This window comes from Pleurodeles waltl, chromosome 2_2 (assembly GCF_031143425.1).
Source record: "Pleurodeles waltl isolate 20211129_DDA chromosome 2_2, aPleWal1.hap1.20221129, whole genome shotgun sequence".
NCBI lineage: Eukaryota > Metazoa > Chordata > Amphibia > Caudata > Salamandridae > Pleurodeles > Pleurodeles waltl.
In genome coordinates, this window is record NC_090439.1 from 989792724 (window position 1) to 989817518 (window position 24795).

At 42.1% G+C, this 24795-nt stretch overlaps 1 long non-coding RNA gene across 1 annotated transcript in view; it reads left to right on the top strand.

Annotated features, from left to right (window-relative positions):
- The window catches only part of LOC138282802 (uncharacterized), a 30429-nt gene extending 6455 nt beyond the window's left edge, over positions 1–23974 (top strand). Inside the window, exons 2-3 of the long non-coding RNA XR_011201002.1 lie at positions 22235–22317; positions 23387–23974. This is a non-coding gene — a long non-coding RNA (uncharacterized lncRNA). The remainder of the gene's footprint in view (positions 1–22234; positions 22318–23386) is intronic.
- Positions 23975–24795: the final 821 nt, after the last annotated feature.

Genomic DNA, 24795 nt, shown 5'->3' on the forward strand with positions numbered 1-24795 from the left:
CCCACCCAGCAAGATGGGCTCTTGGCGCTTGATTGAGGCTTAGCACCTCAACATGCAATGGTGGACTAATGCCACAATCCCTAACTGCGGCGGCCCCAGCTCCCTTCAACTCATCTCATTCAGTGTGCACTCCTGCTGCCGCCGCGCCTCACTGCACCACCAACTACCGAGTCTCTCTTGCAACCTCCTGATCACCAATAAATCGAGCCTGGAAGGAAACGGGAACCTCCAGATTTAGCTCTAACAGACGGGGAACTGCTGCCTCCTCTTGGAAAAGTGCCCTCTGCAGAGTTTGACCGGACACTACTAAGGACCTGATTTAGATATTGGTAGTGCTTTAAATGGGCCGGTTCTCTCCGGTACTGAGTACCGGCACATCTCAAGAAAACCGTAATACTTTTACTTGGAGAGTACCGGCACTTCTCAGAAAGCACTTTAGTTTTTTCCATTTCAAGAACTGGATATTGGTGCCCGTCCCCAGAAACCTAAATCAGGCCATCAATGTTTTTTTTTAAATGTCTGGCAGCGAATTCTGAAACAGCGGCTTAGCAAGAGTATTTACCGCGCGAAGCTTAATTTGAAAAAGAGTTTAATTTGAAAATTAAATGCGCGGAGGAGCCCAAAGGGTTTATGATGTGCTTGCCAGCCGGGAAGTGAAATGCTGCGGAGCTGGGGTAGGCTGTCTAATGTTGATTCCACGCATGCCTCTTTCTTCCCCCACAATATATTTCTGTCTCTTTATCTCCCTCTAGCTCGTAATCTCTTATTTTCTCCACGTGTCTCTGGTCTCACATCTGTCTCTCGACTTCCTCTCTTGTCTGCATTTCTCTCTCTCTCTAGTCTTCAAAGTATGGCATTGAAACATAATACCCTGCGCACAAAAAACAGACTGCTTGCGTGATCACCGGTACAAATTAAGCACTGGCACCCGGAGCTCTGATGCAAGCAAGGTCAATCCCATAACATTAATCAGACAACTTTAGGTGTCTATGACACAGAAACATATGCAATACATAGATAATGTTTATTTCCCACAGGAGCAGGCCTGAGCCGCCCCTCCCCCGCCAGCAGCACTGCAAGGGAGGGCTTCCGCCCCCGTTTAATCCGGCCTATTCATAGCCCTCGCTCGCCGCGCTCTGGGGGGACAGCCTGCGACGCCCGACACCTTGAGGACTGACAAACACCGCGTCCCTGACAGAGACACTCGTCGAGGGGAGCGGGATAGAAGTAGGTCAGGGAACGAGCATCCCTGTGCGCGGGAACAGCGTGTCAAGAAGACAAATGGAGAGAGGCCTGGCGCGCAGCCCGGAGAGGGGGTGCAGTTACACGGCGGGGCCGCGTGGTAATGGCCACCAGGACTGTGAACGTGCACAACGGAGATCAGCGAACTTCACTGATATAGCTTCCGAACAGCACAGACCTAGCGCCGAGAAGCCGCAGGGCGCTTTAAAGAGAAACGTTTTATACGTAGTAGTGGCGTCTCTAGGGTGACGCACCAGAGACCACAGATGTGCGCACACTAACACATACAAAGTCATTTAAATATCTGAAGTAAACTGAGTTAAAAATAACCAAGGTCTGTGGAAGGGGTAGTGGTCTTTACAGGGTCTCAGTCACTCCAGTTCTCCTCGGCTTTTTTGCTGTATCTTAGACTCTAATGCTATTTTCTCCGGTTATCTTTCTGAAATCCTCCATCTAGGTAACTCTTATTTTATCTTTCCTCTTCAGCACCCTCTTTTCACACTGTCCTGCACATACTTCCTTACATCTCCCTGCCCTCCCCTCCCCCGCACGCAGCTCCCAGTCACCAGTATGCCCTGCTTTTCATACTTATTTCAGCAGTTATGTACCTCCTGGCACACTTCCACATAGAATCGTATTTACAAATGGCAGATCGGGCAATCGCCCTGTGCGCTCTGCAGAGATGCCAAGAATTGGATGAGCATGCATTCTGAACCACTTTATGACACACTGACGGGCATTGAGAAAAATCTGCTCTGTCTTCCACCCAGGGGCGCAGTGACCTTTCCCCCCCTCCCCTTTAGCAGCTACAGTGGGAGTGGAGTTCTTGATTGGCATCTTCTGTCTCCAACTCTGTAGACAATGGATCGTAAATAACCTCAAAGGGTGGATAGTTGGTTGGTTAAGTGAGTGAAAGGAAAGACATATGGATAGGTGTGTGAGTTAAAGGGTGGGTGGGTGAGTGAATGAGTGGGTAAGTGAAAAGATGGAAGAATGGATGGATGAGTGAAAGGATGGATGGATAGATAAAAGGATAAATAAGTGACAGTATGGATGGATGAATGAAAGGGAGGGTGGATGGATGAGTGAAAGGGTGAATGAATATTGAAAAAGGGTTGTATGGGGTGAGTGAAAGGGTGAATAGATGGACACACTGAAAGGATGGATAGATGGATAAACGAATGGATGGATGAGTGAAAGGACCGATGCTGGGGTGTTGTGAGCCCCATCTTCCGGAGCCACAGTGGGATGGAGTTTTTGATGGGCGTCTTCTGTCTGCAACTGAGCAGACAAAGGTGAGACGATGGATGGATGAATGGATGTGTGAGTGAAAGGGTGGATGGAGGAGTGAAAGGGAGAGTGGATGGATGGATGAAAGGATGGCTAAATGAGTGAAAAGGTGGATGGATGAGTGAGTGAAAGAATAGATGGCCGAGTGAAAGGGAGCGTGAATGAATGATGAGAGAAAGGACGGATGGATGGCTGAGTGAAAGGGAAGGTGAATGGATGAAGAGAGAAAGGACAGACGGATGGATGGATGAGTGAGTGAAAGGATGAATGGCCGAGTGAAAGGGAGTGTGGATGGATGATGAGAGAAAGGATGGATGGATGGCTGAGTGAAAGGTAAGCTGAATTGATAATAAGAGAAAGGACAGACGGATGAGTGAGTGAAAAGATAGATAGCTGAGTGAAAGGAAGGGTGGATGGATGATGATCGATAGGACGGATGGATGGCTGAGTGAAAGGGACGGTGAATGGATGAAGAGAGAAAGGGCAGACGGATGTATGAGTGAGTAAAAGGATGGATGGCCGAGAGAAAGTGAGGGTGGATGGATTGATGGATGGGATGAGTGAGAGAGACGATGTGCGGATGGATGGAGTGAAAGGGTGGATGGATAGTGGATAGATTGATGGATGGAGAGAAATGGGAGATGGATGAGTGAAAGGATAAATGAGTGAAATAATGGATGAGAGAATGGATGGATGAAAGGATGAATAAATGAAAAGGAGGATGGAAGGATGGAATGGAGGGATGGTCTGGTGAAGGAATGGATGTGTGAAAGGGAGGGTGGATGAATGAAAGTGTATATGGATGCATGAGTGAAAGAATGGATGGATGGATGAGTGAGAGGAAAGCATGAATGGATGAGTGAGTGGGTGTATGAATGACTGAATGGGTAAATGGATGGATGGGTGAGTGGAAGGGTAGAAGGATGAGTGAAAAGATGGATGCATGTCTGATTGAAAGCATGGATGGATGGAGTGAAAGGTGGATGGATGGCAGCGTAATCTTGAAGTCATCTTGGGCTTCTTTAATCCATTTACAGCCACTCCCTGCCCCTTCAGCTCACTCTTGCAGCTTTCTTTCTCTGTGAAGCTTTTTCGTTTTTCTCTTCCTCTGTCATTCCCATATGTGTCTTTCGCTTTCAGTAAATGCTTGAGGCAGAAAAAATAAGTGCTGGTGCCCACACTGGAAACCACAGGCTCAAATTAAGTACTGCTTTTCCAATTGATATGTGGGGGCCTGGCATACCACGGCACTGCAAACTATGCACCTTTTCCTCACTTGTCTAACAAGGTAGCGAGGTTAGCAGTCCAAGGCTTTTCAGAGAGGCAGTGTAGGGGTAGAGACTCAGAACGTCTGAGTACTCTCAGAACGTAGAGTACTGGCATCGATAAGTACCTCTCAGCTATAAAAATAGAACACTCAGCCCAGGTACATTACTCAAACATAATAGGAGATCTCCATGGAAAATGCCAGCAGCCTCCAAACTCCATTACTGAGGGGGTAGAACAAGATAACAGCATAGGTGAAAGCAGAAGGGCAGAGACCCCAAAGCACATAGGAAGCAAACAAAGTATAAGAACAACCATGTGCGTGGACAACACAATAGCCCCGGTTCCTGCACCCCGGACAAAGGTAAAATATTGCCCTCAGGTTAGCCCTGGAAATTACAATCTCAGTAACCAGTCTGGGTGGATCACTGATTCGCTTGCTCTACCGCGCCCAGCACTGGACCTGGAAACCAAAGGAAAAAGGGATAACTGGCTTCCAAAAAGGCAACCTAATGAAGAACATAGGTACAAAGAGTTGCAACTTGGGAGGGAAAAATGCCAGGTAGAACGATCATTGACTAGTCGGGCTGTTACCACTCATGACAGACAAAATGAAGATAATGAACTCCAAGGAAGACTGTCGCAGGGAGGTGGCGGGCATACTGAGATCTGCACTGAAATAACTAAAGAGCTTGAAGCCATGATCACGTTTATCCCTGAGTACTCTTCAAGAGGAAGTCACGACATCCTGAACAGGTCTAACATCCTACATTTGGTCAACTCCCTGCCAGCCGTACAGAATGTAACATCTAAAGACCTCCTCTCAGTAAGATTCATACCAAAAAAAGAATTAGAGAACGGGGAATCAACCGAAACAGTTTGGGCCTCACCTTGGATAGCAGAACAGATCGTAAAATGTTCTAACATGATGAAGACCTGGGGAATATCCATTGCTATTCCACAAAAGGAACCATATCCAACAATATTTCTCGAAAAAGCTTCAAACCAAAACATGTTGGGTAGGCAAAAGGTAAAAGGCAATCCTGGTTCGATACTCCAGGGAGCAATTAGCTCCAAACAACAACTCCCTGAACGAATAAATCTGAGTAATATGAGGTTCTGCCTGTTGGCTAATTCCCCTAGAAACAGCAGGGGCAATCCTCCACAGCCACAGAATCGCGAAGAGCAACCATCTAGAAGCTTGTAGCAAAAAATGGACGGCTTGAACACAAAAGAAAAAACTAGTCCCAGATTAAAAATTCTAAGCTGGAACATTGCAGGCCTAAAAAACAAAATGGAAGATAAGGACTGGGTTGAATTCATTAAAAAACAAGACATCAGCTGTTTCCAAGAAACTTGGTCTTTTCATGCTATTGACCTAGATGGGTTCTCCACTTTCCACTCACCCGCTATCAAGCAAAAAAAAGGAAGACCATCGGGAGGTCTGATCATTTGGATCAGAACTTCACTACTGGGAAACTCCGTAGTAACTCATGCTGTATTAAGCAAGGAAATCCAGACGCTTGCAGTAAAATATGAGGAGTGGTCACTCGAAATAGTAAACGTGTATTTCCCTCCTATCAGCCGGGTTCAAGTCATGCCAGGTGTGCGGCTCCTTAAGGAACATATCCTAAATAAAAGAACTAAGGGTTGGAGGAACCCAGCACTAGGTCACACGAACAACCGCTCTCCTCAGCCTTGTAAAACAGTTCTACTGATATGCGGTGATTTCAACACTAAACCTCATTCTATCCTCTGGGATGAACAAGTAGTAGAGGAGGACCATGCTTGGAATATTCCAACGCCTCTCACCCAACGTTGTAAAGACTCCAAGAAAGGAGAACTAATCTTTGAAGCATTAATAGAAGGAGGAATCCGCATATTAAATGGAAGAACAAATTCAGATAGAACTTTTAAATCTACCTTTCGATCTGGAAAAAGGCAAAGTATAATCGACTACATGGCAATAAACATCGAAGCCTGGTATTATGTCATCGATATGGAAATAAGGGACAGGATTGAGAGTGATCACGACCCACTGCTAATGGAGATAGTCCATCCGGACACGAGCCCAGGGAAGGCTGAGTCTCCATTCAATGGAAATAGCTTAACAATAACCATGAGACCAAACAGGAAAAACATATTAAGGTCAAATGAGGACGAACCTTATATGAGTGCACCTAGTCAAACCTGGTTGCAATCACTTAGCAGGTTTTTAAACCTACCAGTTAACGAAGCCTCACCCCTCCTGCATAATTTTAATAATTTGCTAGTACAAACAATTAAGGAAAAGACCAAGCATCTTCAAATTAATCCTAAAATGATGGAGGGCTGGTTCGATGAAGAGTGTTTGAAGCTAAAAAAGACCTTATCACAAGCACTAAAGAACCGGCATTTGAACGACTTCAATGAGCAATATTTTCATGACTGCAGGCAACAGTACAAAAAATTACTGAGATACAAAAGGAAGATATTCCCACATAAACTCTGGAAAATTCTACTGCAGGCAATATCGGCAGGGAACTGCAAAAAGTTTTGGGAGATAGTCAGGTGGGGATGCGAAGGTCCTTCGAAAAATCTAGAACTGAATATCAACCCACAACTTTGGGTAAAGCATTTTACCGCCTTGTACCAGGAAGTGGCCAAGACGGCATCCGGGAGCACCAATAACTCAAACACTCTCACTCAAGGGCTGGTAGGCAGAAATCAAAGATCAACTAAGGTATTTCCACCTCAAAAGACTTATGCAGTATCTTCAAATTGGCTTGCTAGATTAGCAAATGAAACCCAGAATGAATTAGTCCCTAACGAATTCCCCAGCACAAATTCCATGCAGGTAGCCTATGCCATTCCGTGTGTAATGGAGCTAATACCGGAATTCAGTGAGAAAGAGATTAAACAAGTTATCCTCCTCCAAAAGCCGCATAAGGCCGCAGGCCCAGACGGCATTCCTTTAGACGCTTACCGTAACCAGCTAGCGTTATGGTTAACTGCTCTAGTCCGTCTATTTAACAGTGTTTGGCACCACGAGGTAATCCCTACCTCTTGGAAGAAATCAATAATTGTTCCAATTCACAAAAAAGGGCCTTGGGATATGGTGAGCAATTACAGGCCTATTTCACTGCTTGATAGTGTTGGAAAGATTTTTGCCAAAATGATTCAGTCGCGCCTAGACCAATGGTTAGAGGATGGAGATCTAATATCAACACACCAAGCTGGTTTTAGGAGAGGCCAAAGTACAACAGATCAACTTTTTAAGCTAAACATGATCTGCGCTAAATATGCCACCCTTAAAGATTGTCCATTATATCTGGTCTTTGTGGATCTTCAAACAGCCTTTGACAGCGTAAATCGCCAAACTCTATGGCAATTATTGACGGAAATGGGCATACAAGGAAAAATTTTAAGGCTGTTAATTCTATTGCATACAGGAAATACTGCCAGGGTCAGATACACCACGAGAAATGATTATACGGCAGAAATTCCAATCGAGCGAGGTGTAAAACAAGGCTGTGTTTTGGCCCCAACCTTATTTAATTGTTATATAAATGAAGTAAGTCAAGTCCTGAGGGAATTAAATCTGGATGTGCCAAAACTAGCCAATGAAAGCATACCTATCCTGCTCTTTGCTGATGACGCTGTACTACTAGCAAGAACGGAGATAGCAATGCATCGACTACTCAGGGGTTTCGAATCATTTTGTACCTCAAGGAGCATGGTAATCAACGAGGGGAAAACAAAGTTTATGATTCTTAACCAAAAACAGACGATGCAATCGACTTTTAGGGCAAACAACAAGCCTTTGGCCCGAGTGGCTACTTATGATTACCTGGGTTGCAGATTAGACGAAAAACAGACATGGAAACCACAAATCTATAAAAGTAGTATTTCCTTGGCCCAACAAGCTGGAGCAGTACTCAGATTTGCAAAAGCTACAGGCAACCATTCTGTGAGTTCTGCACTGCTTGCATATAAAACAAAAGCAAGAGCTGCAGCACTTTACAGCGCAGAGATCTGGGGATTCAGAAAGACGCCAACAATACAAGTAACCGAGAATACATTTTTACGCCAATTACTTTGCTTAGGCAATGCTACACCAATGAATGCAATAAGACTTGATCTTCAAATGAGAAAGGTTGAGGACTACATTGCTCTGGCTCCAGTAAGATACTGGATCCGTGTCTGGTCAAAAGAGGAACTTAAACCATACAGAGACGTACTTAAGGACATCATGAAGCTACAAAGCCATCGGAAATTGCCCTGGTTCAAACATATCTCAACTACCCTGGCTGCTATCGGCCAGGGAGACCTCTGGCTCCATCCAGAAAAAATCAGAAGGCCTAGTTTAGCTGTCATAAAAAAGGCATATTGGGAGCAAAAGACTGAGATTATGTGTGAGTCACCTAGCCCTTTATTTAAGCGCTACATTTTGTTTAACCAAGAACTTAAACCAGCAATATTCATAGACAATATTTTTCCGGAGGAAAAAAGGGTTCTCTATTTTAAATTCTGTATGGGCACACTACCTGTGACGGCGGTGGTAAACAGATGGCAACCCGTTCCTCTGGGTAGATTAGAATGTTGTCCATGTCTTCATGGTGGCCCAGAAACACTTTCCCACTTCCTTTTATTATGTCACTTTACGCTCAAACTACGCAAATTGTATTTACGCCCACTTTTCAGATCTTACGGAGTTAGGAAGTGCAAGGAGGCGGAAGTGTTATGTATGCGATCAGACGAGAAACACATCGTGACAAAGGTTTCAACTTATATCTTGGAAGCATGGAAGTTACGTTCATCAATGCACCCACAGTTGGCACAGGCATAATCGCTTATGTCATCCCATAGCTATCCAGCTTGGGAAATCGGTGCAGGGTGGTGTAAAACTGGGTTAGGCCTCGGGCTTCCATTAAACGTTTGGCAGACACTGCAAGGTCCCAAATGATTTGTGCCAGAACAAGATATTTAAATATTAGATTTATAACGTTTTTAGAATAAGTTAAGTTTTTATGTAAATTATGGTTATATATTATGTTTTATGATAATGTAGGGTAAATCGGATACATTTCGGCACATGTTAAATCAATAACTTAAGCACAGTTTCCTTTTCTACTGAAATGTTTTATTAATGTGATTTTTACCGAGTGTGATGGATTGATATTTATTGTGTGATTATTATTATGGCCGGATAAGCTAACAACAATTAAATAAATGGTCCTCATTGGTCATTGGACTCAGAACGTGAATAATGAAGCAAAAGACACAATAGGTAGTGTTCACCCAGAGTATTTCTTTGTGAAAAGGGAAGTACTTTAATGACACACCAGAACCCAGTTCTACACACAGGGTGTGTTAAAAAGTTCTGTGGTTTCTAAGACAGGAAGTAAAGGGTTCTAAACACACAGAATTACTCAGGTATAAACCTGGCACAGGTGCAAGCTCATTATAGAATGGTGCAAGCAGCTTCCCTTTGACCAGTAGACAAGTCTATATCTCTCACTTCTAAGGTTCTTCAGGGCTTTCCATTCCCACTGGGTTAAATAACTTGTTGGAGCTTTAGCTGGAGGAGGCATGGTTGAGGCAATGTTGAAGTTCATGTGGCTCAAGTTAGCTGGTGCATCAGATGCTTGCAACACACATGCCCGTGGCGGCTATTAACTGGTGCATTGGCCAGTGGTCCTGGCCGTAGCTCCTAGTAGTGCAGGTTGGTGAGCCCCGGCAGTCAGTGTTGTTTGAGTATTGCAGCTCTAGTTGGAATCAGCAGCAACTGAAGGTCCTTTGCTGACAGCAAACCTACCACTGAGGCTTACACCAATTTTATAGCACTGCCTTTTTACATAATGTACATGCAGACCCATTATGAAGAAATGTACTTTAGTTCATTTCCAAAAGCCAGTTTATATTAATAATAAACTACCCCTACCATGTCTTATATTGGCAAGTGAAACTTATCAAGGATGTTCTCTATCCTGATTTTCGCACTACCGATGGAACAATTAGATGATCAATTCATGTTAAGACATTATATAAGGGTTTCCCAAAGAAAAAGGGCAACAAAACCGACCTCTATTTGCATATTAACTTATTTATCTAGTGCAGTAGTTCCCAACCTTTTGACTGCTGTGGACTCCCACTTTATCATCAATGGAACCCAGGGATACCCCACTAAGCCATTACTGGAAGCCAGGGACCCAGGCCTAAAAACAGCTGATGATTTGAAATGCAAAACAATACAGAAGCAAGCATTCCTCAAACACATACACAAATAAGAACACATTTTAATTATTTTGCAAACAAATATAAATGACAAAAATAACTCTAATTTTAATAGGTAGGTTGGAGATTTTCTAAATTCAATTGAAGCCACACATCGTCCATACTATTTTCTGTTTGATGCATCTGCACTGCTTCCACAAACCAATCTGAGGATACTGATTAATTTTTACCCTCCGGTTTCAAATTCTTTGACACTTATAGTACATTTTAAAACTTTCAATTGTACATTCAGCCACTTTATTTATAAACACTTCATTTTCTAAGATCTACATCAGTAGCGAAAACTGGACATCTTTTGCCCTTTAATAATATTTTGTGTCAGAAATTCCATCTACTAATTTCCACCTGAGGTGTTTTGCTTTCCCTGTACCCATGTTTATGTGAGACTCTAGAATAATGTGTGCAACCCATATTGTCAAAGCACCTATATGCGTCTTTATGATGGTTGACCCATTCGCCACAGTGCAGGTACATTGTTACCATTAGTGGAGTCAGGCATGAACAAAGTCTTCCCATATTTTTCTTTAAAGTTCAAAGAGTAAAGTGACCCTTTTTCATTTAGACAGAAGACTGCCAAGGATTTTTGAAAGGAGGCCTAAAGAGAAAGGTTTAATTCCCTTCCATTTGCTTTGATCTAATTCTTGTGCTGGGCTTGCTAGCACAAGGTGCACAGCGAGTTAACAGGAGTTTACCTGATTTAACATCTTAAAGGAAAATAATGTATGTTGTAAGACATCCCTGGTGGCAGGTTTGATCTACACAATTTTGAAAGGTAAATAAGTTTTGATATAAAAAAACTGAAACAGAATTCATATTGGTGAGATAATTATACAAAGGTATATATTAGAAAGAGTTGAAACGCTTACTTTAGGCCATTCATATGGAATTTGTAATTTCTCTGACTGGAGCATTTTTTTAACTAAATCTGTTTATATGATCAGTGACCGCTCAGGGCTGAGATGACCCCCAAGAAGGCTTGGTAAAGTCAGAATGATCTCAAATGTCAACCTCTGTTCTCTGGTGAATGGGGAGCAAACCAGCTACTTCATGTCAGTGGGTAAATCTTTTGTCCTCTTCTGATTGTCTTGTGATACTGCCTTTGAACTCACAGAGCATGGAGGAGAAGCATATTTTTGCTAGAAAGTGAAGCTTGAATCTATTTTTTGGTCTGGCAAGGTATTTTGTGTGAGTTTAGAACTTCTAAACAAAAACTTCTCTATATTTTAGGGATGAAACACTGCTGAAAAGGAGATGCAAACCTTGTTTAGAGTAGATTAGTGTTGGCGTCAAGAGTCATGAAAAATGTACCAATAGAGTTTGGACCTTTCCATAAGGAAAAAGCCATGTTCTACCTAGCATCCTGGTAGTAGCAGTTTAGGAGCAGAAAATACATTTTTAACACCCTGATGACACTGTATAGCTGTTCTCACCTTTGTCAGTGTCCTCAACCATTCAACAAACAGTAGACTACCCTACCGGCTTGTAGGACAGTACCCTCTTTCTTGGCATGGTTACCCCATTTCCTGCCTGTTGTCAGTGTGTTTGACTGTATCCACTGGGCTCCCGCTAACCAGGACCCCCAGTGGGTATGCTCTCTCCCTTAAAACTTAGTAACTGTACCTTTTCCTCCCCACATTTGACATACTGGTCCCCCCATATAAGATCCTAGTATATGGTACGCAGGTACCCAGGGCATTCAGGTACCAGGGGATCCCTATGGGTTGCAACATATATTATGCCCCCATAGGGAGCCCATGCAAAGTGTTCTGCAGGCCTGCTATGTCAGCCCGTGTGAAACGAGTGTATGCACCCATTTTCACTACAGGTTACTGCACCAGGTCGCTGTAAGTCACCCTATGGCGGGCCCTCTCAGCCCATTGGCAGGGTGTAGGTACCTATGTGTGAGGGCACCCCTGCACTAGCAGAGGTGCCCCCATGAACTCCAGCTCCATTTTCCTGGACTTCGTGAGTGCGGGGACACCATTTTACGCGTGTACTGGACATAGGTAATGACCTATGTCCAGCTACATAATGGTAAGTCCGAACTTGGGCACGTTTGTTATCCATCATGTCAGAATCAGACCCCAATACTATTGCAAGTATTGTAAGTATGGTTCAATGCACTCTGGGTGCTCCTTAGAAGACCCCCAGCATTGCTACCACCAGTTTTCTAGGGTTTGTTGGGCAGCCTATGGTGCTGCCGTGCCTCAAACAGGTTTCTGCCCTCCTGCTGCTTGATTAAAGGATTTCCTTTGGGACAGGGAGGTAACACCCTCTCCATTTGGAAATAGGTGTGACTGGCTTGGGAGGGGTAGCCTCCCCAAGCCACTGGTATGCTTTGAAGGGCACATTTGGTGCCCTCCATGCATAACCAGTCCACAGCGGTTCGGGGACCCACAGTCCCTGCTCTGGTGCAAAACTGAGCAGTGGAAAGGGGAGTGACAACTCCCCTGTTGATCACCACCTCCGTGGTGGTGCCCAGAGCTCCTCCAGAGGGTGCCTGGGTTCTGCCATCCTCTATCCCACGTTGGCAGGGAACTCTGGGAGCATCTGAATGGCCAGGCCAGGCAGGTGACATCAGTGCAACACCTGTTAGGTGGTCACCTGGCTATGTGACCAAGGCTCCTCTCAGGGCTATTTAGGGTCTTCCTCTGGGGCGGGTCCTCAGATTCAGATTGAAAGATTCCAGCAGGATTCCTTTGCAACCTCTGCTTCTGGCCTCCGGAACTGTGACTGGAACCTTCAGGACCCAACAAACTGCATCCAAGAAGAAGAACTCTTCTGCAACATTGTTTCCAGGGCTCCTGCCAACTACTGCAACATTGACACCAGCTGTGCATCTACTGAGGGCGGAGTATCTTCAGCCTGCACAAGAAGAAAGAAGGAATCTCCCTTGGAGTGAAGGAGTCACTCCCCTGCATCTGTGGGCACCTGCTGCAACAACGACCGGCTGTGTGGATCATCTCTCATCCTGAGCTGCGTGGATCCTGCATCGCAGGTGGTAGTTCCGAGTAATCCTCTTGGTCCTCTCTGCCAGCTGTCCAACTTTGGTAGAGGTAAGCCCTTGCCTTCCCACACAGGACAGAACTCCTGTGCACCGTGTCTCTTGCAACTGCCAAGACTTGTTTGCATCTCCTCCAAGGGATCTTTAGGCGACGTGTAGCTCCAGCCCCCTAGCACTCCTTCCTGTGAGGCACAGCCCTCTGCGTGGTTCTCCTGTTGTGCTGAGTGGGCTGTTCTGCGACTCCTGTGTCCCCAGCCTGTGGGACTCCTTTGGGCACTGCCTTTGCTCCTGTGGGCTCTCTGTGTCGCTGAGGGTCCCCTCTGACTCTTCCTCCTGGGGTGAGTCCTCCTGGGCCTTGCAGGTACCCCGCAGCTCCACTTTCCGTCAACCGTGACATTTGCATTTGCCAAGGCTTGTTGGTGGAATTCCTGCACCGACCCGACTGCAGTTCTCCTTCCAGCGTGGGACATCGTCTGCATCCCTCAGGATTTCTTCTCCAGCTCCAAAGTTGCAGTGCTGATCTGCTTCTCATCACCGTCTACCAGCTCCTGCAACTACAGCTGGGTGGGTAGTAGCTCCTACTCCTCCTGGACTCCACTGTGACTCTTGGACTTGGTCCCCTCTCTCCACAGGTCTTCCTCCACAGGAATCCACTGTTGGTTTCTTGCAGTCTTGTCTGGGTGTCTTCTTTTCTTCTGTTCCTTTTTTTTGGGTGGATTTACTCCTGCTTTCCTGGTCGTTGGGGGGCACTGTGTTACTTACCTTTGTGGTTCCCTAGTACTCCCAGCTCCCCTCTACGCATTCCACACACCTAGGTGGGGGTCCTGTGTTTGCATTCCCTTTTTTTAGTGTATGGTTTGGAATCCCCCTAGGATCACTATTGTTCATTACCAACTGCACTGTTTTCTAACCTTTTCTATGCCTATTACTCTTTACTAGTGTAGATTATTAGTGTATTACTTACCTCCTATTGGAGGGTTGCCTTTCTAGTATTCTGTGTTATTGTGTGACTAAAAATAAAGCACCTTTATTTTTTTACAACTGAGCGTTTTCTTTCACATGTGTAAGTGCTGTGTGACCACAGTGGTTTTGCATGAGCTTTGCATGTCTCCTAGATAAGCCTTGGCTGCTCATCAACAGCTACGTCTAGAGAGCCTGGCTTCTAGACACTGCCTACACTTTACTAATAGGGGATACCTGGACCTGGTATAAGGTGTAAGTACCTTAGGCACCCACCACAAACCAGACCAGCTTTCTACACTGCGATTGGTATTCAGCCTGCCTGCTGTTAAACGGCTAAGAGGCAAAAACCCTAGAGTGCTAATCAGAGACATAGTCAGGCGTAGTCACAGTGAGCAACTGGCCGGTGCTCCCCACTTCCAAGGAACACTGTGGGAAAGTGAACTTTCTCTCTAGTTTTCTTCTGTGTATTTCTGTATCAATCTTTAAGGGATAATTAAAATATATATTCAGATATTAAGGTCTGAACCAAGTTAATAAAAACTGAAAAATACAATATTAGCTACATACGACAGAGCTATCTAAATATGAAATAGTGTCAACCATTTCAAAATATGTCAGTAGAGAAGGGCACAAAATTCAAACACCAACTCGCCACCGGAGGAAGTCAGATTGGTGTCAGTTATTTTCTCTTGTGAGCCAAGTTACCTCCAGTAAACGGCACAATCGCGTACAATACCGTTTTTGTCACAACTGTATCTGGTAAAGACTCCATGACGTCAGGTAGGCTGATATGGAAGCTGCAATGAATAATGTAAAACCCCTGATATAAATGGCAAGCTGGGAAACGTGTGTCTCAGTGGTCGGTGGTGGCAATTAGGTCATCAGATGTGCTGCGTCAGGGTTGGTAAGCGCTATACTTGGTAAGTTCTTCAAATGAACGTTTTATACTGCTGAATTACTTCAGTGGGTGATGATCCCAGGCTAAGGCCGAATCATCCTCGAATCAGTCTTGTGGAAACTTCTAGTGATGAGGTATTACAAAACAGAAATGCTCTTAGCATGTCAGGTGAGGCCAACACAGTCACTCTATTCATAAAATAGAACCTAAGCTTCAAACTGATCAAATGTAGCGGTCTTTGAATTTTGTAGATATTGATCCCTAAAAGTTGGACAGTGCCCAGAGGTCCCCCCATTCACAGCATCTTCTGTCTGGTCACCATTTAAGCTTATAACTGCACAAATCCTGGCCATCTTCTATTATTGCCCCACATTCATTCTACAGTAAGATACAGACTCTCAACTCCCTCTACCATCCTTCTGGCTCCCTTTGTTCGCCTGATCCCTACAGCTACTAGTACCAGGGTCATCTTAATGGTTTTGGGGAGGCCAGGTAAGAAATATTTTTGAGGCCTTCGTTGAAACAACTTTGAATTTTATTACCCATCGTTTGCTAATTTCAGCCCTATGTTGCCTAACAACATTGAATTGTTGATCACTGATGTGGCTGTATGGAAAGTTCATGGAAATGTTTTTGTGGGAACGCAGCTAAAGCACAGATGAAACTCTGTCACCTTACTCTGCCAATGGGATTTACTACCATTTTCTACATAAAAATGAAGCACGGTTAGATGGATTCAGTGAACTGATTAAACAATAATAAATTCAGAAAAGTACAATAATCAATGTAAAGTCATCGATTAAGAATTAAAATAAAACGTGATCCAGGTAGTCTAAATGCTGATTTATGTATGATAACGAAATCCCTGTGATTCACCTCAATTTCCCAAGGAAGTGCCTCAAACATTATCATCCAACACTTCTCTCCTAGCCCCTAATTCTTCAAGCTCTTCTAAAAATTGTGCTTTACAACGTAACAAATAACATATTCCCATAGCAGTAACATCGGTATCAAGGATGGTCTGCATTGCCAGTAATGTAGCGTTGATGTTCCATTTGTGTAACAGTGAATACACCATCCAAGTAGAAGGACAGCAAATGTGTCATTCTTTCTCTGGTGACATTGATCTCATCCTGACAACGAGTGTGGAGTTGTCTTTATGTTCTCCCTGTGCTCGGTTAGTCATTAAAGATATTGAATTCAATCTGAACCTGTTAGCAGATATCTAATATGCACGTCAGTGAGGACAAATACATACTTCTCAGGACCCAATGAACATTGTATTGGCAAATAAGCCTGGATAGTTTTAAGAACACAGCAAATAAGAGAGAAAAATGGAAACATAAAAGAACCAGAGAAAGTGACTTCACACCTGGAAAGTACTCAACGGGGACACGCTCGAGCAAAGTGATTTGTGTTGCCACCATCACGATATAAGCCTTTTTCGCCATCTTTCTTTTAGAGTCAAAGTTTTTCATATGTTACCAATCTGGGTAGGTTCACACTTCTACGGATTCTGCGGTTTCAGGGGATCCCATGACAGGAGTCCTGCGAGCAAACCATCTCTTTTCTGTTGCTGCGGATGTGCCTAGAGCTGCGGTGTAAGATCTGTCTGAGCTCTGGGGTTAGGGGAGGATTCACTAGTCACTGAGCACTTAATAAAGGTCTGCTGCAGCTGCCTCCGTAGTCCATCCAGCTTCTGTGGTTAGTTATTGAGAATGACTAACGTAAGTAACCAGATCTTGCGTTGCCTTTCGTAAGGTTAACAGTTTTGTGTGTGCATTTTGATTGGTTTGTTGTTTAGTTACAATATATTGTAATTTCTCCAGAAGGATATCATATTATCTTCTATCAAGAATCAAGTAGCCCAAGCGAGGGATTGTTTAGTCAGATAGGATAGACTAAAAGCTACTTTGACCGTCTCCAAGTGGAACTGCATAAGATGGAATAAAAAATGTTAGTTACAATGGGCCAAAAAGGATTTAAAATAATACGAATCTTCTGAAGATTTTTCTGGTACAACCTGGTCTGTAAGTGTTAAGGCTACGATAAGGTTGGCACTGGTATCAGTTACTTCTGTACCTCCGTTAGTCCCTCTTTCAATTGGAGCAGCATAACAGGCACGGGATGTACTACTCTGCCAGGCACCCAGTCTCCAAAACTTGTATGAAGCCTGAGAACACAACTTGGAATTTTAATAGGAAATCATCTTAATTGGATTACGACAGCTTTAGCTGGTGCCAATCCCAGGCTTTTCCTAAGCAGTCCTGCACTGAACTGTTTCATGACTGTGCCATGGTCAAGTTTTAATATTTACTAGAGTATTGATGCTCTGATGCTTCGGTCTGATGTGTCGATGCTCCAATGTTGCTCCAATGCTCCACCCTTCGACCTGCCGCAGGGGAATGCAGCAGTGACTGAAGTCATTTGTGGTCAGCCACAAGAGACTCAGGAGGAGGAGGTTTCAATTGGGATTGGATGATAGAACCTCCTTGTGTTGTAGCTCCTTCTCATTGGTGATTGCTGGTAATCCACCGCCTGCCATGCTGGCCGTTTGCTGCTAATACTCTTGGGCGGAAGAGGATCATCATGCTGTATAGTTGAGTGGTGCATCACTACAGCTTGCTTTCTCTTTTCTGTTGTTTGGGCCTCAGTGCTCCATACTATGGCAGCTGCTATGTGTTGCTGGCTGACGGATGCGAAGACAAAAGAACTGCATGGGTTATGAAATGATCTAAATAAGTAAGAATGCAGTTCCTTTTGGCAACGGGGGACAGCAGAGAACAGTTAAAGAACAACTGCATTGTAGAACGTAAATTTTGATTAACAATGAGTTTTTATATGTAGCCGTTTCTCTGCAAGGTCACTGTGTTTGACTGCTTATTAGTAAAAGCCCGTCTTATGGCATCATCCCTAAGTGAGTCAATTGCTGCTGTGGATTGGCTGATTTCTGCATATGCTTGTAGATCTCTCTACAATTAAGTGATAATCTCATAAGTGGCCAGGAGTGCTTGTGCTAGGTAATTCCTTAATAAGCATTCCACCTCTTTTTGGTTATTCAGCCCGGGGTCCAGCCACCATATATTTTCTGCACCATCGTGGTATCTGAGGCTTCCAGTGTGCCTGATACATTGCATGGTGATGGTGGGCTTCGACAATTTGTGAGGCCTTCTCACTGCTTGTGTGGCGGTGACTTCAGGTGAGTCTTGAGAATTTGAGTGGCAGCCTTAATTAAGAACCAGTACCATTTCCTCCTTAGCTCTGTATTAGGGAAGAAAGGAATTATAATGTTTGAACTTGGAGAGGACACTGAGGTTTTACTTTCCACGATGAAGGCAAGAAAACTGAACTCAGGAAGGTTAATCTTTTCAAGATCATGCCACAAGATGAAATGTGATCATGTGTGAAATGAGGCATTCAATTTAGGTGGTTTGAAAGGCTTAGCCTTGATCCCAGCTTACTTCCTAAAAACTGAGGAAAGCTGTTGTATATATATCAGCATCACAAAGTCATCATCCAGTTGAGGATAAACTGGTCCCAAAATGCAGGAAGCCCTGCAATGAGAGTCGTCTCAGGATCAAAAAATCATCAACAATTCTTTTCTCAGCCTGTGATAGTTCAACTATCCATTGCGGCTTTCTATCTTCCTGATAATGATATTGATATTGTTGCGGTACTGCAAGGTTCAAAAACTAATCAGCACAGTGTAACACCTACAAAATTTAAAAAAACAACCTTGGAATTATTTATTAGTACACCTAGCTCAAAATCAACATCCACTCCAGAGCTATCTGCTGCCTGAACTTCGATTTACAGCCATCCTGTAATCCTCCAGGCAATTACGCACAATACTCTGAATCCCTTTGCTTCTTAGAGAGAGTTTATCTTCTATCTTAACTCTGCCTGAAAAATCAACTAATAATTCTGACCATATACAAGGCACTCTCTGTAGGATTCTCCAAAGCTTGTTGCAAAGGAGAGGAGGACTCCTAATAGGGTTGTAAAGAAATTAAGGCAAACCATGACCAGAGTCCAGGACAAGATGGAATTTCGGGGCAGATGTATCACTTATTGACCCTCCACCCCCTGATCTTTCCCCGTGGCAAAAACTCTGGCCAAAAGTCACAGAAAAAGCAAAAAGTGAAAAGAAAACAATGAAGAATCAATAACAAAAAACGGGTCAATATAATTTCTTCCCATTTGTGAATGCATGCAAAAACATGGTCCCACGCACCACTGCCTACTCTTAAAAAATGAAAATAAAACTTTGAATGTTTCTTTGTTAAACGCATCCCGCTTTCCTCTAAGAAAAACGGACTGCATTAAAAAAAAAGATTGCTTTATTGAAAAGCAATCACAGACATGGTGTTCTGCAGAGCCCTGCAGGCCAACATCCATGTGATTGTAGCCATTCGCAATGGGTCGCAAGTTGAGACCTACCTCATGAATATTAATGTGGTAGGTCCATTTGCGAGCCCTTGCGACTCGCTATATGAAACTCCTGGAGTTTCATACATTCCAACAGCGATGACTTAATTGCGAATCACAAAGAATCGCAATTTGGTAGTTGCTATTGGAAGGAATGATACATCTGGCCCTTCATCACAGAAAGCTCAACTCTTAATGAATGATGGAAATCGTGTCTCCTTTGGTACTTCTGTGTCCCAACCTATACTCGAGACATTGGTGTTGAGGCAGGCCAAAGCTGGTGTAAGAAATATAAGGCAAATGGGAAAACGCGTAGTATATTTCATACTACTCTTTAAAAAATGTGCTTGAGGACCCTACGGAAGGAGCCACATTTAGGGACATATTGTTATCTGGGGCTTTGTTTCCAATCTTTCAGAAAAGGGAGAAGCACATATTGACCCTCCACCCCCTGATCCTCCCCTGTGGCAAAAACTCTGGCCAAAAGTCACAGAAAAAGCAAAAAGTGAAAAGAAAAAAATGAAGAATTATTAACAAAAACGGGTCAATAAAATTAATTTTGCCCCAATATCCGACATTGTCACTGTTCCCTGGCTGTGGCAGAAACCATACGCACATTTATACCTTCTGCTTCTGTGGTTCCTTTTTTGCCTAAATATGTATAATTAATTCAGGTTCCAATTCAATGAGCACTAGTATTAAAAAAATAAGGAAATAAGATCTACCAGCTCTCTCAACCAATATGCCAAGGCAATTTCTATACCATCTACCTATCACTCTTATGATACTCCGTTTCCATTGAAAGATGACAATAGCTATACAATTCTATATATATTACATTCCATTGTGCCTTTTCATGACCAGGTAACATCTTTGAATAGATCATGTATGCTGAAATTTCTATCTGAAATTGAGGTGTCAAAAATGGTAAGGAATAGTGATATTCACACAATGAACCTGAACCTGAAGATGGTGAACCTGAGTCTACAAAATTGTGACTGTTTTTTAGTAGTGGTGTTGATGTCCTTCCTTTTTAGCCTGCTGAAAGAAATATAATCATTTGGTATCAGATTGTGTAGAAGAATAATACTTTGATGGTCAAGTTGATTTTGATGTTTGCTAAGAAGATCTGTTGAGAAAGGGCAAAAACATGGTTGTTTCCTGATGAGTGGATGGTAGATTGATTTCCGAGTAGAACTAAATACCTAGTGATACACCTAGAGATGATGATTTATCACATTGGAATTGGTTGGCTGGCACGCTCAATTGCAAAAACTCTTCAGAAAACACCCCCCTCCAACATGGTCAACAGGGGAATAAGAGTTCTTTCCCAGAGCATGACAGGCTTTTTGCATAAATTGATTTTTTAAACAGTTTAAAAACAGATATTATTTATATCCGGGAAACATAGTTTTCTACAGATTTCCAACTAAATAACTATTAATTGTTTAACTGTCCTGCAAATGCTTCCAGGAAAGGAAACACAAGTATGGGTATAGCAATTCTATTGAACAATCATTACACATGGTCTTACTATTGTTTCATTCAACCCCAACTCTCCAAACCTAGTTCAGTGTATGAAAACTACCAGGAACAATGGCACTAGGTCAGAAGATAACTCCTTTCTTTTTGTGAATGTGTATATACCCCCAGGGTATAGGAATACCTCTCTGACTAAATATTTATTAACATTCATATCCTGCAATATTGAATTGCAGAATTGTCAATACATGGTTATGTTACATGATTCCATAATGTATAGTGTGTCGGATCATACAGTTCAGGTTTTTCTAGATAAAGAAATAGAAGAGGCTTTAAATATGCCGTCCTCAATATTTCTGGTTAAAAACAAAGCTGACAAATGGGGATTAACCAATGTAAGAGTTTCTGAGGGAGAAGGAGTGTCTTTGTGACTGGAAGACTTGAAAGGGATATCCCGGCAAATTATACCTATAGTTTTAGTAAGGGCTTTTCGCCATTAAACTACCTGATTGTTTCTCATCCAACATTTGGGTTGTTAACAGATATTATTATTGATAATTCTTTTACTGATCACAAAATTCTGGCTTCCAATATTGACTACACTTTATATGGAGCACTGCCTTGTCATATTAAGGATGAGTGTGCTATTTAATAAAACTAATGGAAGAATATATTGGAGTACTTGGAAAATAGCTAATCTAAAAGTGTGTTTACAAATAGCAATAACCGATATCCATTCTTCTGAACAAAATGTACTTGTACTAAATGACTTTCACATGAAGTAGTTTCTGGGAGAGGGAAGAAAAGGTTACCCCTAAAAGCAATCTCCAATTCATTGCATTCAGACAAGGGAAATTAATAGACTAATCATTAGGTAATTCTTATATTTCTCTCCAGTAAGAGAAAGGATAATGAGCCATCTGGAAAGGAGAAGAACCAGACAGAAACATGTTCCTAAAAAATGCCTGTCTGATCCTTAATAGATTGAATTTAAGGAAACTATCATTGCACAAAATTCTCAAAAATTCAGTGAAAAAGAATGTGTTTAATATCTCTCTAAATTAAATGTGCCTAACTCTGCTGACTCGGCCCATCTTCTTTTTATTGAATACTGCTCTCCAAACACCAATAGTGTTTATGACCCTCCCACAATTGAACAGATTAGGGGCTTTATCCTTGGAGCTAGATTATCGGGAGCTCTTGGGCCCAATGACATCTATATCTCTATATTAAAAAGAGAAGCACCTTTCTAGTCCTTACTCTTAATTCGTGTTTTTAAACATTGTTATGTATATGGAGTAATTGAACAGCCTTGGACTGGGAGTATTGTATTGCCATACCCGCTCAACGTCTTACAGATAACTTTATTTGTCTCTGTTTGGAAGGTTTTCGCCTTAAGTATCTTGGAGGATTTCCAAAGCATGGTGGTTGACAATGAGATAATTTCTCTAGTCAAGCAGGTTTTAAGGTTAGTAGTTAGACATTGGATAACATTGCAATGCTTCATTTAATTGTGGAAAAATATGTTTCTATCTATTGTCAATTTGTTTGAGTGTTTTTATAGATTTTTCTTCTGCCTCCAACTGCTTGAACAGACCAACATTTTGCAAAAAAATTGCAAACTTTCTGATTGCTTTATAATCTACTTTGATTAATTATTACTTTGAACTCTTCGACCTGGTGTAATTTCCTTTTGGGCAGAGAATGAAGTCTTTCATCCAGAATGTTGACCATAAATGGCTTAAAGTAGGGCTGCTTGCTCACTACTTTATTGTTTTAATTATATATCATGATTTGCCCTTGGCTTTACCTATGTAAGAGGGTGATGCTCCGAGAATAGGGGATTGGATTATCTAATGTCTGTTATATGCAGACGATGCTGTAATTTTAGATCTTACACCGATGGGCCTTAAAAATGTTTAAATAGCCTCCAACAATATGCAGAAGGGCATTTTTTGAAGATAAGTATGTCAAAAAGTAAAATTTTGATTTTTAAGGACCCAAGAATCCAAAAGGATGTAAGATACAAATGATTCCTTGCTAAAGAAATACTGGCTGTTGTGGAAACATATTATTATCTAGCTAAACTCTTTTCCACCGATTTGAATGAAAAGGAACATATTCAGCATTTGATTAGTAAAGCAGCATCTAATGCTAATGGTCTGAGACTGTTTTATAATGCTTTAGGTTTGGGAAAGAGACATTGTTCTTATCTTTTGTTGATATACCCCCAAGCCTTATGTATGCAATGGAGACCATTGATGTATCTAATTGGTCCTTTATGAACATGACAGGGAAACATATTATAGTAACTGTGTAATTGGAATACCCTTGCTGCTTCCCAAGCTATCATACTGGAGCTTGAGCTGAGTAGCACACTTGTGCTGAGACTAGCAGCAGTCATACAGTGGGGTTTTCATCTTATCCATAGTGAAGAGAATGATCTACGAAAACGAATGTCTTTAGAAATCTTTAACAAAAAGAAAGAAAATCGTGTGTTTAACAGATATTTAATCTATGCTCTGGATATATTTCAGATTCAGTGTGATGATTCCGAAGTTAAGTCTACGATGCAGATAAAATCTTTATTAAAACAGCTCTATGTCTGGACTGATGTTAGATTGGACACCGATTAATGCTCTTAAAAGGTCAAATGCAACCCAAGTTGTCTTCTCCTATATTATGAACAAATACAGAACCGTACCTAATATGGAATTTAGATCATGGATTTCATGAATTTCACCACTTAATTCTTTTATTAAGAATGAATATGTTAATATTTAAAAGTGCGAAAAAAATATGAAAGCTAACGACAAGATAAGTGAACTTTGTAATAATGATATATAAGACCTTGACCATGTAATGTTTATCTGTCCAGTATTGCACTTTATATGTCAACCATTCTTGAAGCCTCTTTTTATTTTATCAGATTTATTGTACATTCAGTTGTAAAATATCACCAATTTGTAATGTGTCCTGAAAACAAAATACTATATTTAAAAATGTTTTAACGTGTTTTACATGCATATAAAATGTCAATAATTCTTTTATATGTATGTGAATCTCCTAGTAGATCCACATCTTAAATAATAGAACATCTTGAATCTTAATAAACTGAGTGCGGATAGCCCACATTTTATGGCCCACTTGTTGTTAATTCATTGATGGTTCATCAACTTCCTGTGCCCGTGCCCTCTCCCTCACCTTTTTTATACTAAAGAAATGGTCACAAGACAAGAAACGATGGGAGGTATGCCAGACTTCCTACTGATCTGATCGAGTCTGCTATGTGTGTGCCTGGTGTATTCAGCACTTATGTAGTATCCTCTGTTGGTTGCTTCTTGGAAGTGTGTTTACCACATGGATAAATTAATCAGATACTGCTCGAATAATGTATGTTTGCAGTGAGTGCAAAAAGAGCAATCAATGCATTTTAGAAAGATATATCAGCAACTCCATTTAAGACTTTTCTGTGTGGAAAGTGATTTGAATCTGATCTGCCACCTTGAAGTTATATAAATAGGGGTTTCATTGAGGTCCATAGTTTTTTTTTTTTTCAATTCTATTTTTTTTAATTATTCTCTTTATTGAAAAGTTTGTAAATATACAGTTTGACTAGGCATAGCTATTGACAGGTTATTATAGTTATAAGGTGCAAAGTGTCAATGGTAATAGCGAGTCGGTACAGTGCACGCCAGGGTAATAGGTTGAGCAACAAAGAATTCAACTTCAAGAAGGTCGTGGTTCATAATACAATAAAAGAGGGAAGCAGGCGCCTGTTAGTGCATAAAAATGCATTAACACGACAATGACTGATAAACACGTGGTCAAAAAGACATTTACATATTATTACTGGTTACTTGCATTACATAGTCATCTAAGTATGACATGCACAGCCATCATTCCTCATTTCCCATAGTCGAAACATCCTTGCCCTCGTCTCTCC